The 17,298-nt window shown below is 36.1% G+C and overlaps 1 protein-coding gene across 1 annotated transcript in view; it reads left to right on the top strand.

The window, feature by feature from the left end:
- Positions 1-17,298, top strand: part of ZNF704 (zinc finger protein 704) — a 247,159-nt gene that overhangs the window by 58,343 nt on the left and 171,518 nt on the right. The gene's annotated exons all lie outside the window — the stretch shown is intronic.

The following is a 17,298-nucleotide window of genomic DNA, read 5'->3' as shown; positions in this document are numbered from 1 at the left end:
AGCAGGTACTGTCTCTGCTGTATTTCTCTAAAGTACGCAGACATAGAAGGCTTTTCTGCTGAGAACATCTTTCCGTTGCTTGTGTGAAACAGAGCAGGTGGTTCTGTTCTTCAGAGCTGACTTTGAGGCTATAGCAGTCGAACTACTGTAGCTCTAGAAAAGCATGTTTTATTAGATTTTGGCAAATAAACAACAAACAGCAAGAGAAGAAATATAAAAAAAAATTAAAAGAAATACAAAGTGTAGGACTGAGCATAGCCACTTACAAGCAAGGATATTGAGATCCTTTGGTCAGGAGTTGGAGAGTTGTGGCTGCAGATTAGATTTGGCCCCTGACCCGTTTTTGTTTGGCCTGCCAGATAAGAGGGCTGCCCTGGTGGGTCAGCTGGTAAAGAATCCACCTGCAGTGCAGGAGACATGGCTTTGATCCCTGGGTTGGGAAGATCCCCTGGAGAAGGTGAACGGCTACTTACTCCAGTATTCTGGCCTGGAGAATTCCGTGCCAGATAAGAACAGTTTTACATTTTTAAAGGGTTAAAAAAATGAAGAATATGGAGTATAGATCATAGGTGGCCTGTAGAGCCTAAAATATTTTTATGTGACTCATTACAGGAAAAGTTTGGTGATTCCTGGTTTATATCATGGTAATCCTTTTAAGACAGATCTAGCTTAGAACTGGGCCAACAGGGCTTATCTGCAATATCAAAAGGCTTTTATCACATTGTAATTCTACTTAAACCGCATCCAACAGCACTGAATCAGAGGATAATATTATGGCAGAGTGACAGTGGAACAGTGGTAGAATATACATGCTAGAACTTTACTTATTTTCTGGCCTCTCATGTATCTCAGCTAGAAAGTAAATTCCATGTCGGCTGTGATTTTAGTCCACCTTGTTTATGCTACATTTCTAGCACTAAGACCATGTTTAATTATATATTAAGGGCTCAGTAAATATTTGTTGAGTGGAGAAAAGAAAGGAAATGCTGTTGCATGAAAGCTTGCTAATTTTTAATGTATGAAATATGTTTTGTTACCAAAAACCATCTATAATGAAACTTCATAAGCAGTTGTTGGTAGAAGGTCTACATTTGTGCAAGTGGTTTCTGACAGCTAACTAGAAAAATAATATCTTTGGAAAAGGAATAAATATTCCTTTTCTACCCATTCACTGCCTGTAATTAGAATTTCATTTCTTTTTATATGAAATCATAAGTCTCTTCTCTTAAAAAACTATGTATTTTTCAATTCTGCTATCAAATTTGTCAAACTTTGTAAAATTATAGGCCTCTTTCTTTCCCTTAACTTTTAATTGAAACTTTTCATATGTTCATTACCTCTGCTTAACTACTTGGAATTATTTGCTTGTCTAATTTTTTCATATAAAGTACATGCTAAATTCTTTAGGATTAATTCCTTTAACTGGGAGTTCACTATGAAATGCCTTATCATGACCTGAACCTGACAAGCCCTTCAATTCATATCTGTTATTTGGTTGACTCACAGGTAAAATGAATGACATGTAATTTGAATGTGAAGAGCTGTGGTTTTATTTTTTTTCCTAAGTTTGTAGGACAAGAATTAGACTTCCCACTGTCACATAGTCTGGTGCCAATTTGCAATTCTACAGAACTTACTCTATGGAAAATTTTCATTAGACCATTTTATATATTAAGAGACCTGGAATTCATAATTTATGCTAAATATCTGTTAAGGATTCATTCATTTCCACCCATTGACCTATCATTTTATTTTCTTGGAGATTGTTGTGTGGTTCTGATATCAATTTAATGATGGCCTCATAAAATGGTTTAGGAAGTGTTTCCCCCTCTTTGTTTTCTGAATTTGTTTTAGGACTGGTATTTTTTCCTTAAAAGGTAGGTCTACTAGTAAAACCAACTGGACCTGGAGTTTTCTTTATGGAAGTGTTTTTTTAATTACAGATTCAATTTATAAGATTGATATACAGTTCACCCTTGAACAACACAGGTTTGAACTGTACAAGTTCACTTAAATGCAGATCTTTTTCAGTAGTAAATACTATAGTACTACATGGTCCTTGGTTGAATCTGCAGATGTGGAGGGATCATGGATACAGAAAGCTGACTATAAATTATATGCAGATTAATCCTCACATTGTTCCAGGGTCAACTGTAGTGCTATTCAGGTTTCACATTTCTTTTTGAGTCAATTTTGGTAATTTGTGTCTTTCAAAGAATTTATCCATGACATATACATTGTTATATTTGTTAGCATGTAGCTGTTCATAATATTGCCTTTTAAAAAAATGTTGAGAATCTACAGTAATGCTCCCTCTCTCATTTCCGATATTGGTCAGTGTGTTATCTTTTTTTTAATCAGTCTACTAGCAGTTTATCACTTTTATGGCTATTCTCAAAGAGTCAGCTTTTGCATATGTTGACTTTGTTATTTGTCCATTCTTTATTTCACTGATTTATTTTTTATTATTTCTTTCTTTCTGCTAATTTTGAGTTTAAATTCCTCTTCTTTTTCTAGTTTCTTAAGGTAGAGTTTTAGATCAACTATAGACTTTTCTTCTTTACAACTATAAGTTATATGCTATGACTCCTTTGAAGCACTTCTTTATATTGTTGTTGTTTAGTCTCTAAATTGTGTCCAATTCTTGTGACCCCATGGATTATAGCTTGCCAGCCTCCTCTGTCCATAGGATTTCCCTGGCAAGAATACTGGAGTGGGTTGCCATTTCCTTCTCCAGGAGATCTTTCTGACCCAGGGATTGAACCGATCTCACATTGGCAGGTGAATTCTTTACCTCTGAGCCACCTGGGAAATCACTTGTTTATATGTACTTCCCAAATTTTGTTCAGTTGTTTCTTTTTTAAAATTGGATTATTATAATTAGGTTTATTTTTAAAAAGTAAAGAGATACATTTTTCATCTTATTATTTGTAGTTGGGAAAACAACCCAGAACACAGAAATATGCAGCATATTCTTAAAATAGGATATTTAACTCATTTCATTCATTATAATTACTGCTATGTGATTCATTGTAATTACTGATAATTTTGGCAACTTAATTTTTTTAAATGATGCTTTACTATGTTTTCTTTTTCCTACCTTTTGTTTAATTCATTTAGCTTGATTATAAAGTTATACATTCTATTTCTTTTTTTTTTATTTGTTCCTCAATACCTTATTTTTAAAAAGATTTTATTATTTTTCAGAACAGTTCTAGGTTCGCAACAAGATTGAAAGGAAGTTACAGAGATTTCTCACATACCCTGTGTCCCCACACACACAACACACCCTTCCATCTGTCATTATTTTTGTCCTAAATTTTACGTTTGTGTTGTGCATTAAATGTATAAGGACATGTTTCCCTCATTTTAGTATCATACAGAGTGTTTATTTTTTTGCTGCCTAAAATATACTCCATATTCTGCTTATTGATACCTTCCCTACCCTGAACTCCTGGAAACCAGTCATCTTTTTACTGTGTCCATAGTTGTCTTTTTCAGAATGTCTGTAGTTGGAATAATCTACTATGCAGCCTTTTCAGATTGGCTTCTTTCACTGAGTAATATGCATTTCTTTAATTTATTCAACATATTTATTAGTTAAGTGGATTTTTATGTACCAGATACTGAAATCCAAGGTAGAGTAAATTAAATATATTTCCTGCTCTCATAAAAATGAGGAGAGAGATATTATAAACAATACAAATATATAATTATAAATTATATAACTTATAATGTCCAGGACATTCAACCTATTAAATGTACAGGACATTATGAGGTCCACAAGTAAGAAGGCTTATATTGAAGCATAAGGAAAGCTCTCTCTAAGGAAACTACATTTTAGTTGACACCTAAAGAATGAGGAAGTTATATTGACTAGGGAGGAAGGTGTTCCAGGGACAGGAGAATATTCATGAAAACTCTAAGGTAAGAAGGAAGGCCTATGTGGCCGAAGCACAGAGAATTGGGGAGAGCGGCCAGAGATGAGGTTGGAGAGGCAGGCAGGAGCCAAATCACATGGAGCTATATTGATTGAGGTAAAGATTTTTAAAGTATATATTTAGGTTGATAAGAAAAGAATGGTTAATGGTCCTTTTGTATTTAGGTGTGACCACATTAGATCACGTTACATATAGATTGGGTTCCCAGGTGGTGCTGGCAGTAAAGAACCCACCTGCCAATGCAGGAGACATAAGAGACTTGGGTTCAATCACTGGATTGGGAAGATCCCCTGGAGGAGGACATGGCAACTCACTCTAGTATCCTTACCTGAAGAATCCCGTGGACAGAGGAGCCTGGTAGGCTACAGTCCATGGGGTCACAGAGTCGGACACAACTGAAGTGACTTAGCATGCACAGATTGGGTGGGAGAGGGGCAAGAATGGAGGCAGCAAGACTAGTTAGGAAGCTACTGCTTTAGTACAGAAGAGATGTCATGGGAATTTGGACTAGAGTAATGACAGCTGACATGAAGTGGAAAGACGCACGTATATTTTTGAAGTAGATGTGAGGTTTCTCGGTTGTAAGCAACAGCAAAGAGCTGGCTTATTGAACAAAGGATGGAATTTCCTGAAGGAGTTATGAAGTTTCTAGGAAGGCTGAATAATCAACTTAAAAAGTGGATAGGAGGGTGGGCAGCTAGAAACATAGTTGTGTTCATTCATTCTATAGAACTGGGGCCTACCACTGAGCTTCTTGGCTTTTGAAGCAAGAGATGTGTGTGTTTGGAAATTCTCCAGGCACTAGAAATAAATTCAGCCACTGGAACACAAATTTAACAAATGACAGATCTAAGGCGGCTAGGTTTCTGACCCCAGGTGAATTTTTGTTTCTTACTATCATCATTAGTGTTTATCAGAGAACATTAACTTATTGCCAGTTACAACTGTGATGCCTTAAAATACATTGATTTCTAATGTTAGTTGCTGTTGAGCCTCTTAAAAAAAAAAAAGACTAAACCATTAGGCAAACATTATTAGATAACCTGGGCCCATTAGAGCATGGCATTTGTTATTCTTTTTGCCAGACATTGTTTTTTTGGAAGTGCTGATGCTTAAATTGGTTGGATTTCACCCAAATAACAATTACAATGTGATTATGCAAAGTAGTAACTGTCTTCTAATTATAACTCTAAAGCTAAAGAAATCTATTAGCAAACTAGTTATAACGAGGGAAAAAAAGAAAATTTTGGCCCCAAATATTCCTAGACCTAACAGCAGTTTATTAGAATCCTCCAGATTGTTAGATTACTGTTGGAAAAAAAAATGGAGCCATACGGCCCTGTTTGTTTTGCAGGGTTTTAAAATATAGTGATGTCAGATATATCACTTGCTGGGTAAAATGAAGTCATCTTCTCCTTATAGAATGCCTCACTGGGAATTATGTATCATTGAAAAAGAACTTCAGAAGCTTGTTAACCTTTGAGTTCAAAGTTAGGAAAGGATCTGAGCTAAAAGCAATATCTTATGTGTACATGGAAACTTGTGAACTAATTTGGACTGTCATTCTCAGTAGTGTTCCCCACGTTTTCTTCTTTGTCTTTCATGTCCTGTGTATGACTGATAGAAAAGTCTTTTATGTCTAACCTGGAATGAAGTGAGAGAGAAGGCAAGATTGCGATCATTATTTCTGAATCACCAGACACATATCAGTTTCTGGAGCAAATGTTTAATGTTTAAATGTATTAAAAACACTTCCAGTCACAAACTCTGTAACCAGTATGAAACTACTGAAAAGAAGGAAACTGTTAAAGGTCTCAAAGAATCTCATGGAACATATTCTTTTTAACAAAGTATCTTGGGAGGGCAATATAAATGTACCTACCTATGTTGGAGAAAGACTAATGCTATGTAATTGTTAAGAACCAAAGCAATCTCTACAAAGTAGCTTTTAAGACCATCTTTTCCAGGAAAGCTTTATCCACTTGCATCCCTTCCTATCCTTTCAGTAATTCAGGTCAGCAAATAACTGTTGTTCCTGTTTTCTTGCTGCAGTCTGGTCTGTCTGTTTCTTACACAGCAGCCAAAATGATCTTCCCAAAGCACAGGTACAATAATGTGGATAGAGGAAAGAGACAGGAAGTTGCTAGGAACCCACATATTGACATCAGGACTTAATGAAACACATTGTGCTATCGGGACACCATCAAGTCACATCTTGCTGGGGATTTAAAGTCAACAAATAAATCAAGATTAAGTAGAAACAAAGTTATTATTTACAATGTCTTTGATCACCTGTGAGACCAGCACCCTCCATGAAAGACTTGAGATCAGAAACCAATTGAAAAAAAAAGACAATTATTCTCTCCCTTCCTACACAAAATTTCGTTGAACCGAATGGTAGGACTTCTGTCTGTTGTGTTTTTTTTTTAAGGTTCTCCCTGCCAAATGCTTATAGCTGAATTTCTGTGATCTAAATGCACATATGCTACAACTCTACTCTCATAATTGTCTATGAAATTATGAAAGTTGTTAATAAGGTGAGTCAGGAGCCAGCAATTCTAAAACAGTGGTTCTTCCCTGTGCTGACTCTGATGACATTGACTGGCAATATTTTCTTAGTGATAACTTAGGAAAGCTTGTGTTTTGTGATATAAGTGGCTCAGGTTGTGTATGTGTGAGACAACGTTACACACTTTTTGTGTTGACTTTAAACATGCATTTGTTGTTGCTCAGTTCCTAAGTCATATCCGACACTTTGCGACCCCATGAACTGCAGCACGCCAGGTTTCTCTATCCTCCACTATCTCCCAGAGTTGGTTCAAACTCATGTCCATTGAGTCAGTGATGCCATTCAATCATCTCATCCTCTGTCGTCCCCCCTCTCTTCTTGCCCTGGTCTTTCCCAGCATCAGGGTCTTTTCACTCATTTACAATCATTTTGTGGTATATCTCTTTATTATAAGTACCACATTAGTGCCAAATTAGAATGTGCCACCTGTTTATAACTTCATTGTGAATTTTGAATTTTGCATATCAATGTGGATTTTTAAATGATAAGTAATTTAAGTCCTTTTGCTATTAATGAAGGATATTCTCTCTGTATCAGTTGGGCAGTACTGAGTAAAATACTGGAAGTGTAACCTAGGGAGTACTTTGCTTACTGAAATAAGTCAGACAGAGAAAGACACAATTATATGATATCATTTATACGTGGAATCTAAAAAAATGATACAAATGAATCTATATACAAACAAGGAATGGATTCACAGACATATAAAATAAATGTATGGTTATCAAAGGGGAGAGTGGAAAGGAAGGAAAAATTAGGGGTATGGGATTAACAGATAAAAACTACTATATATAAAAGAGATATGCAACAAGGATTTACTGTATGACTCAGGGAATTATACCCAAGATTATGAGGTTAATTATAGGATTATTGTATTTCTTAATAACCTATCATGCAAAAAAAAAAATGGAATCACTGTGCTGAACACATGAAACTGACACAGTACTGTAAATCAACTCTACTTCAATTTTTTAAGAAGTGTGACATTCAAGCATTTGCAGGCATCACCTCCAGGGAGTCCTTAGATAATTACTAAATGCTCTTCTATGGAAATCACTTCTAGTAGCAAAATGGAGAAAATTAAATGCCCAAAACTTTTGGTGGACCAGTAGCTTTGTTGTACTCAGTGGACCACTGACTTTGTTGCACGGGTTGGGTAAATGGGAATATTCCAGAATGCTTAAGAGTGCCATTATTTTGCTTTTCTGATGTCACTGGTTGCCTCTGAGAATTGGTTTATGTTTAGATTTTACACATCTTTTTTTCCCCCTCCCTACTTCTGTTCAAAATTTAAACAAGGGAGTAGAAACAATTGGATTCCCGCTACCTCCCACTCCCTCCTTTCTCCTGCCAATATAAATTTCTGTATTCTGCTTTAATTACAGAAAGGCAAATAATAATTAAGCAAGATGTTGGTCATTTATTTAAAACAAATTGTGTCTGAGCAGCATTGTACAATAGAGTTTTCATATGAGCTATATATGTAATTTTAAAATTTCTAATAGTTACATTAAAAGCAGTATAAAGAAACAGGTGAAGAGAATTTCAGTATTACCTATTATTTAACTCAATATATCCCAAATGTCATTATCTCCCTTTAATCAATATAAAGTGTTACTTCCCTGGTGGCTTAGCAATAAAGAATCTGCCTGCCAGTGAAGGAGACACAAGTTCAGTCCCTGGGTCAGGAAGATCCCCTGGAGAAACAAATAGCAATCCACTCCAATATTCTTGCCTGGAAAATTCTATGAACAGAAGTACAGTCCATGGAGTTGCAAATAGTTGGACATGACTTAGCAACTAAACAACGGTGAGATATTTTACATTCTTTTTTGCATACTAAGTCTAAAAAATGCAATGCATATTTTACTCTTACAACACCTCTCAGTTTGGACTGGGCACATTTCAAACGATCAGTAGCTGCAGAGGTTGTGATGACTATTGGACAGTGCATGTTCCGAGTAAAACATTGGTTATTATACCTTTCAGTCCAGCTTATCCTTTATCCCTAAGACAGGGGTTTCTCTTTTTTTCTTGCTCCAACACACATGAAGAAAATGCCTCACTCACAGTGATGCAGTGGAACAGTAGCCTTCTACTGCAGTGTTTCTTAAGGGTTAGTGAAGGACGCAGCAGTAGCCCATGTAAGGAGAGAATTTCAGCGTCTGTGGATCAGGGAATATTTAGTTAGAAAAAAATCTGCAGCACAGATCCAAGATATGTCCCTTCCTTTCCAGTTGTGAATAACTAATGCTTTTGTACAATTATAATTACCATGAGAATATTTAAATTCCATCAAAATAAAAGAAAGTTTAAATTGATATAGCCACAGTTCTGGCTTTTTTTAAAATATGAAAGCAGTTTCATTTCCAGAGTTTGAAAATGGCTCTTTAGTTGTTACCAGATACTCTGACATTCCCTACGGTAGCAGCTGTTACCAGTTCTAACAGGCCAAGTCAAGACTTTAGGCTTGGACCTGGATTGTCACACTTATTGTATTTCTTATGATTTTTTTTTAATATAGTAACAAAATAGTTAATGAATGCATACTACTGATAAAGTAGAAAATACAGCAAATATATCATTTTTTAGAAAGACTCCAAAGGACAAATGGTTTACTTTGTTTCCAACTTAAAGCTATTATTGATTCTTCTTTTAAATATTGACCTATGTTTTTTTCCCCTCCTATATGTAGATTTCTGGGTGGAAGAGGGATAAGAGGTTAGGCTGGAGAGCTAGGCTTGACTTGAAATACTTTCAGAATTTGATTTTTATCTGTTAAGTTATTCAAGTGATAGACTGACATTTCAGAAAAGTCAGCTGGTATCTGTGGAGATGAGAAGGTAGGGAGGACATCTGTGTAAGTTCTGACACTGAAGGCAGAAAGAATAAGAGGCAGATGTAGAAATCTGAAAGAGATCATTGTGGAACCTTTAAGTAGGACAGAAGCATCACAGCAGTGGGCTATGTTCAAGAGTGTGAAGTGCAGACTCTACAGAACTTGGGGGAATAAAGCAGATGGGGAGCTTAAGTAAGTAGTCGGGATGGTTCCAGAAACTGTGTTGTGCATATCTGGATGAATAAAGTGGTTGGTGATGCTGTTTAAAAAAACAAAAAAGTAATTCAGAAGTAATATAAGAGAAAATAGGTTGGATGGAGGAAAGGGGTTTGGTTTTAAACATGTTAAATCCAAATTACCTTTAACAATAAAACCATAGTAACAAAGGCCTGTACTCTGAGCAAAAATCATATGAATAATAAATGTGTTTATGAAAAATAGCATATAGACCAACTGAAGCAGTCAGAGCACAATTATAATGTAAACACATTACTAGATGTGCTTACTAGTTTATTTTATTTTAACGTAACTATCATTTCTCCACATCTTGATATTCACATAATGGCTTTTCTTGAGGCAAGAGCTGCTCATAGAGTTTAATCTCTAAATGATGAAAAGATTTTGATGACTCTCCTCAGCTCAGGGTTTGTTTTGACCAGATTTGACAAACATTTGCTTCTTTAATGGAGTGCATGCACTCCCCTTTCCTAAATCATCATTTTAAGTCACTTTCCTAAATCAATTTCAGTCACTTGATAGATTTGCCTAATTTCTCTGCCCCTTTCTAAGAATAACATATCATAAGGTTATCTGCTATTTTCTGTATCCAATTTGTGACCACATACTAGAAAATAAATAAAATATGGCTTTCATCTTCAGAATATGAGATTTCATCAAATCACATTGTTGTTCAGTTGCTAAGTCGTGTCCGGCCCTTTGTAAACCCATGGACTGTTGCACGCCAGGCTTCCCTGTCCTTCACCATCTCCCAGAGTTTGCTCAAACTCATATCCTTTGAATAAGTGATGCCATCCAACCATCTCATCCTCTGTTGCCCCCTTCTCTTCCTGCTCTCAGTCTTTCCCAGCTTCAGGGTCTTTTACAATGAGTCAGATTTTCACATCAGGTGGCCAAAGTCTTGGAGCTTCAAACTTGGCATTTTTGTTCCCTGGAATTGATTTCATCAGGATAACTCTAATCTTTGAGGTTACTTGAATGTGACCACTGTACCAAGTTGTGCAAAGCCACTGAATAAAGCACAACTTTGAATCTTAAATACTGTTTTTGGAAAAACTATGCTCTCTAACCACGAATTGGTAAATATATTAACCATGGGGGTTTCAAAATATCACCTCAGTTCTTTGCACATACAATGTAATTTCACAAATACTAAGCAGGTAGTGTTAATGATCACACAGAGCTATCACTGGTGAAAGTGCCAGACAGCTGCACCACATTTATAAGGAGGGTTAGAGGCATGGGGAGCATGGCATTTAGCCTGTATTGTGCTTTGTAATCTTCACAGAAAGCTGAAAGCTATATTTCCCCCCTGAAAAGTTTGGGGAAAGCTGTATTTAAGAATTGTGTTCCCCCACATGTTTATTTTTCAGAGCTAAAACAAGCTTTATTTGTCTGTTTTGATTCATCCCTAACGAGTAAACTATGCAGTCATATTTTCCACATATCTACAGATAATGACACAGAGTGAAAATTAACATTTGCATTTGCAGAGAAACTGCTGAAAACTTGAGAAGTAATGAATTTTTGTGATTTTCCACCAATATGTTGTCTCAAATTCATCTTCACATTCAATTAATAACTGTCCCTTTCTCTGTATGCAATGTAAACAAAATAAAGTCAAAAACAAGTCTGCTGTCACTTTCAGATCACTTTGGGAAAAAATATAATTTTAAGGAATAAGAAAATTCTTGAAGAGCACATTTCTATATTAGAGATAAAGTAGTTTTAAAAATAGAACTGGTGTTTAGGAGGGAGGGATTTGGGGTTCTGCTGCTTTTTGATCTTTAGGAAGTCCTTTGACCTTCTTCCATATGTCCAGGGCCAGGCACTGTCCATGCTTCTTCCCCTTGGAAGGTTTACTTTCTGGCTGTGTCTCAGCTTCTCTCGAGCTAGCCAGAGAGTTTCCCTTCTCTGAACACTGTCCAAATCTTGTGAAATAGGCTGTGCTTCCCATAGATATAATCAGACTGGATAATAGAAACCAAGAAGGTTTGGGTCTTTATTATCTCCTTCAAAGCTAGAAGACTTAACAACATCCTAAGGTTAAAAAGAAGTAAAAACCCATTTCAAAAACATGAATATATTCAACTCAGGATTTCAGAGTGTTAGTTTGCTAAAATAAATTGTCAACAGTTTTTCGTAACTAAGTGATGAATATGTAAAAGGGTCATCGTGCTCCTTGGTATATCAGTCAGTGGTATATTATATATATCTTTACACTTTTTATACTTCAACTATTTCTCTATAAAAACAAAAAGACCATTAAGCAGAGCTGATATATTTATAAGCTAAGCAAGCACATTCTGTTGCTCACACTTTCTACTCTGAAAACATTGGTTCATTGCCTATTGGAGAGCTTTTATTAAAATCAATTACAGTTGACCTTAAACAACATAGCATGGGTTTGAAGTGCATGGGTACACTTATACACAGATTTTTTTTTTCCCAATAAATATGTACTAAAGTACTACACAATTGGTGGTTGGTTGAATCCATAAATGTGGAACCACACATATTGATGTCTGACTATAATGTTATACATGAATTTTCCACTGCACAGATGTTGGTGCCCCAAACCTTGCATTGTTCAAGAGTCAACTGTTTGGATAACCACTTAGAAGTTTATTGAGTGTCCTCTTAAAGTATAGTATGCTGTACCAGGATCTATCCTGTATAGAATTAAGTAAGCTTTCTTTCTCAGTATTGGGAAAGCACACTTTTTTTTCTAGGATAGACCACAAAAACAAGTCTCAGTAAATCTGAGAACTTGGACACCATATTAAGCATCCCTTTCAACCATAGCAGCATGAGACTAGAAATCAATTGCAAGGAAAAAACTGCAAAAACACAAACACATGAAGGGTTTTTCACATGTTTACAGTATGCTACTAAACAACCAATGGGTCATTGAAGAAATCAAAGAGGATTTGAAAATGTAAGAGGATTGGAGAAAACGAAAATGGATACATAACAATCTATAATCCGTGGGAGGCAGCAAAAAGAGTTCTAAGGGAAATTTACAGTGATACAAACCTACCTATGGAAAATCTCAAAGAAACACTCTAATCTTACACCTATAGGAATTAGAAAAATATAAACAAAACCCAAAGTTAGTAGAAGGAAAGAAATCATACAGATTGAAGTAGAAATGGATAAAATAGAGGCTGAAAAATAAACAATAGAAAAGGTCAATGAAACTAAGAGCTGGTTCTTTGAAAAGATAAAGAAAATTGATAAACCTTTGGTCATACTCATCAAGAAAAAAAATGAGAAAGGGCCCACATAATCAAAAATGAAAAAGAAGTTACAACTGTCACCACAGAAATCCGAAGGATCATAAGAGATTACTATGAATAAAATGGATGAACTAGAAGTGGATAAATTCCTAAAAACTTAGTTTACCAGGATTGAATCAGTAGGAAATATAAAGTATGAGCAGAATAATTACCAGTAATTAAATTGAGTCAGTGATTTTAAAAATCCCAGCAAATGAAAGTCCAGAACCAAGTGGTTTCATAGGTGAATTCTACCAAATATTTAAGGTGCTAGCATCTATCCTTCTTAAACTCTTCTTTAAAAAATTGAGGAGAAGAAATGTTTCAGAACTCATTCTACAAGGCCTGCATCACCTGTATACCAAACTAGACAAGGACACTACAAGAAAAGAATGTCCCTGATTTATTCAAAATAAATGAGAAGTTCAGTTCAGTTCAGTCTCTCAGCAGTGTCTGACTATTTGTGACCTGGTGGACTGCAGCACACCAGGCTTACCTGTCTAGCACCAACTCCTGGAGCTTGCTCAAACTCATGTCCATCAAGTTGGTGATGCCATCCAACCATCTCATCCTCTGTTGTCCCCTTCTCCTGCTTTCAATCTTTCCCAGCATCAGGGTCCTTTCCAATAAGTTAGTTCTTCCCATCAGGTGGCCAAAGTATTGGAGTTTCAGCTTCAACATCAGTCCTTCCAGTGAACACCCAGGACTGATCTCCTTTAGGATGGACTGGTTGGATCTCCTTGCAGCCCAAGAGACTCTCAAGAGTCTTCTCCAACACCACAGTTCAAAAGGATCAATTCTTTGGTGCTTAGCTTTCTTTACAGTCCAACTCTCACATCCTTACATGACTATGGGAAAAACCATAACTTTGGCTACAGGGACCTTTGTTGGCAAAGTAATGCCTCTGCTTTTTAATATACTGTCTAGGTTGGTCATAACTTTTCTTCCAAGGAGCAAGTGTCTTTTAATTTCATGGCTGCAGTCACCATCTGCAGTGATTTTGGAGCCCAAGAAAATAAAGTCTGACACTATTTCCATTGTTTCCCCATGTATTTGCCATGAAGTTATGGGACCAAATGCCATGATCTTAGTTTTCTGAATGTTGAGTTTTAAGCCAACTTTTTCATTCTCCTCTTTCACTTTCATCAAGAGGCTCTTTAGTTCTTCTTCACTCTCTGCCATAAGGGTGGTGTGATGTGCATATCTGAGGTTATTGGTATTTCTCCCTGAAATCTTGATTCCAGCTTGTGCTTTATCCAGCTTCGCATTTTGCATGATGTACTCTGCATATAGTTAAATAAGCAGGATGACAATATACAGCCTGACATACTCCTTTCCCTATTTGGAACCAGTCTGTTGTTCCATGTCCAGTTCTAACTGTTGCTTCTTGACCTGCATATAGATTTCTCAGGAGGCAGGTCAGGTGGTCTGGTATTTCCAACTCTTTAAGAATTTTCCAGTTTGTTGTGATCCACACAATCAAAGGCTTTGGCATAGTCAATAAAGCAGATGTTCTTCTAGAACTCTCTTGCCTTTTCTATGATGCAATGGATGTTGGCAATTTGATCTCTGGTTCTTCTGCCTTTTCTAAATCAAGCTTGAACATCTGGAAGTTGTTGGTTCATGTACTGTTGAGGTCTACCTTGATAATTTTGAGCATTATTTTGCTAGCGTGTTAGATGAGTACAACTGTGCAGTAATTTGAACATCCTTTGGCATTGCCTTTCTTTGGGATTGGAATGAAAACTGACCTTTTCCAGTCCTGTGGCCACTGCTGAGTTTTCCAAATTTGCTGGCATATTGAGTGCAGCCCTTTGATAACATCATCTTTTAGGATTTGAAATAGCTCAACTGGAATTCCATCACCTCCACTAGCTTTGTTCATAGTGATGCTTCCTAAGGCCCACTTGACTTCACATTCTAGGATGTCTGGCTCTAGGTGGGTGATCACACCATTGTGGTTATCTAGCTCATGAAGATCTTTTTTTTGGATAGTTCTTCAGTGTATTCTTGCCACCTCTTCATAAAATCTTCTGCTTCTGTTAGGTCCATACAATTTCTGTCCTTTATTGCTCCCATCTTTGCATGAAACGTTCCCTTGGTATCTCGAATTGTCTTGAAGAGATCTCTAGTCTTTCCTGTTCTATTGTTTTCCTATTTCTTTGTGTTGACCACTGAGGAAGGCTTAAATCCTCAACATATTAGCAAACCAAATCCAGGACTACATTCCCTGGTGGCTCAGACAGTAGAGAATCTGCCTGCAGTGTAGGAGACCCACCTTCTATCCCTGGGTCAGGAAGATCATCTGGACAAGGGAATGGCTACACACTCCAGTGTTCTTGACTGAAAAATTCCAGGAGCCTGGCTACTTCTGGCTAGTCATGGGATTGCAAAGACTTGGACATGATGAGACTAACACTTTCACTTTTTTCATGCTTATGATCAAGTGGGATTTATCCTAGGTATGCAAGAATGATTCAGTATCCATAAATCAATCAGTGTGACACACCACATTAACAAATTGAATAATAAAACTCATTCATAGATACAGAAAAAATTTTGACAGAATTCAACATCCATTTATGATTAAAAACTCTCAACAAACTTGGTATTAGGAAACATACCTCAACATAATAAAGTCCACATATGACAAACGACTCAATGGACATGAGTTTGAGCAAACTCCAGGAGATGGCAAAGGACAGGTAAGCCTGGTGTGCTGCAGTCCAGGGGGTTCACAAAGAGTCAGACACAACTGACTGACTGAACAACAATAGCATGACAAACATACAACCAACATCATATTCAGTGGTGGAAAGCTGAAAGAGCTTCCTTTAAGAACAGGAACAAGACAAGAAGGTCCACTCGGAACACTTTTATTCAGCATTGTATTGGAAATCCTAGCCATAGTAATCAGAGAAGAAAAAGAAGTGAGAAATTTGAATTGTAAAAGAAGTAAAACTGTCACTGTTTGCAGATGACATAATACTATATATAGAAAAACTTAATGACAACACCAAAAAAAAAAAAAACCCTATTAGAACTAATATATGAATTCAATAATAAAGTTTCAAAAATCTATTCTGTTTCTGTACACTAGCAATGAGCTATCAAAAGAGAAATGAAAAACTTCCATGTATAATTGCATCAGAAGGAATAAAATATGTAGGAATAAATCTAACCAAGGAGGTGAAAGACTTGTACTTGGAAAACTAAAAGATATTGAGGAAAGACATTGAAGAAGACACAAACATTGGAAAGATATACTTTACTCATGAATTAAAAGAATTAATATTGCTAAAATGACCATACTTTCCAAGACAATCTATAGATTCAATACAATTCCTATGAAAATAATAATGACATTTTTCAGAGAATTAGAACAAATAAAAAACTTGTATGGAAACACAAAAGACCCTGAATATCAAAGTGATCTTGAGAATGAAGAAAGCTGATGGCATCATGAACCTGATATCAAATTATACTACAAAGCTATAGTAATCAAAACAGTATGGTAACATGGCCAAGTGCCACAGGTAAAGATGCTCAACATCAGGAATTATCAGAGAAATGCAGATCAAAACTGCAGTGCCATGTCATCTTATACCAGTCAGAATGGCCATCATCAATAAGGCTACAAATAATAAATTGCTAGAAAGAATGTGGGGAAAAGGGAACCTTCCTACACTATTGGTGGGAATGTAATTGGTACAGCCACCATGGAGAACAGTATGGAGTTTCCTCAAAAAACTCAAAATAGAGAGCTATTTTATGATCCTACAATCCCACTCCTGGTCATATAACCTGAGAAAATCTTAATTTGAAAAGATACATATGCTGAAATGTTCGTACCAGCACTATTTAGAATAGCCAAGGTATGGAGGCAACCTAAATGTGCATTGCCAGATGAATGGATAAAGAAGATGTGGTGTATATATATGATGGAATACTACTCAACCATAAAAAAGAATGAAATAATGCTATTTGCAGCTACATGGATGGACCTAGAGATTATCATATAAGTGAAGTCAGAGAAAGACAAATATGATATCACTTTTATGGGGAATCTAAAAAAAATGATACAAATAAAATTATTTGCAAAATAGAAACAGACTCACAGACATAGAAAACAAACTTTTGGTTACCAAAGGGAAAAGTGGGGAAAGGGATAAATTAAGATATGGGGAATAACATATACACACTACTAAATGTAAAATAGGTTATCAACAAGGCTATTATATAGCACAGGGAACTATACTCAATATTTTATAAGAACCTTATGGGAAAAGAATCTGAAAAAGAATGTGTATAGCCGAATCACTTTATTGTACACCTGAAATTAACACAACATTGTAAATCAACTATACTTCACATATTTTCTCAGACCTGTCAGAGAAAAACAAATACCACATATTAATGCCTATATGTGGAATC

Source organism: Odocoileus virginianus, chromosome 15 (genome assembly GCF_023699985.2).
Source record: "Odocoileus virginianus isolate 20LAN1187 ecotype Illinois chromosome 15, Ovbor_1.2, whole genome shotgun sequence".
Lineage (NCBI taxonomy): Eukaryota > Metazoa > Chordata > Mammalia > Artiodactyla > Cervidae > Odocoileus > Odocoileus virginianus.
Note: the sequence above shows the minus strand (reverse complement) of the source record. Positions and strands in the feature narration are given on the sequence as shown.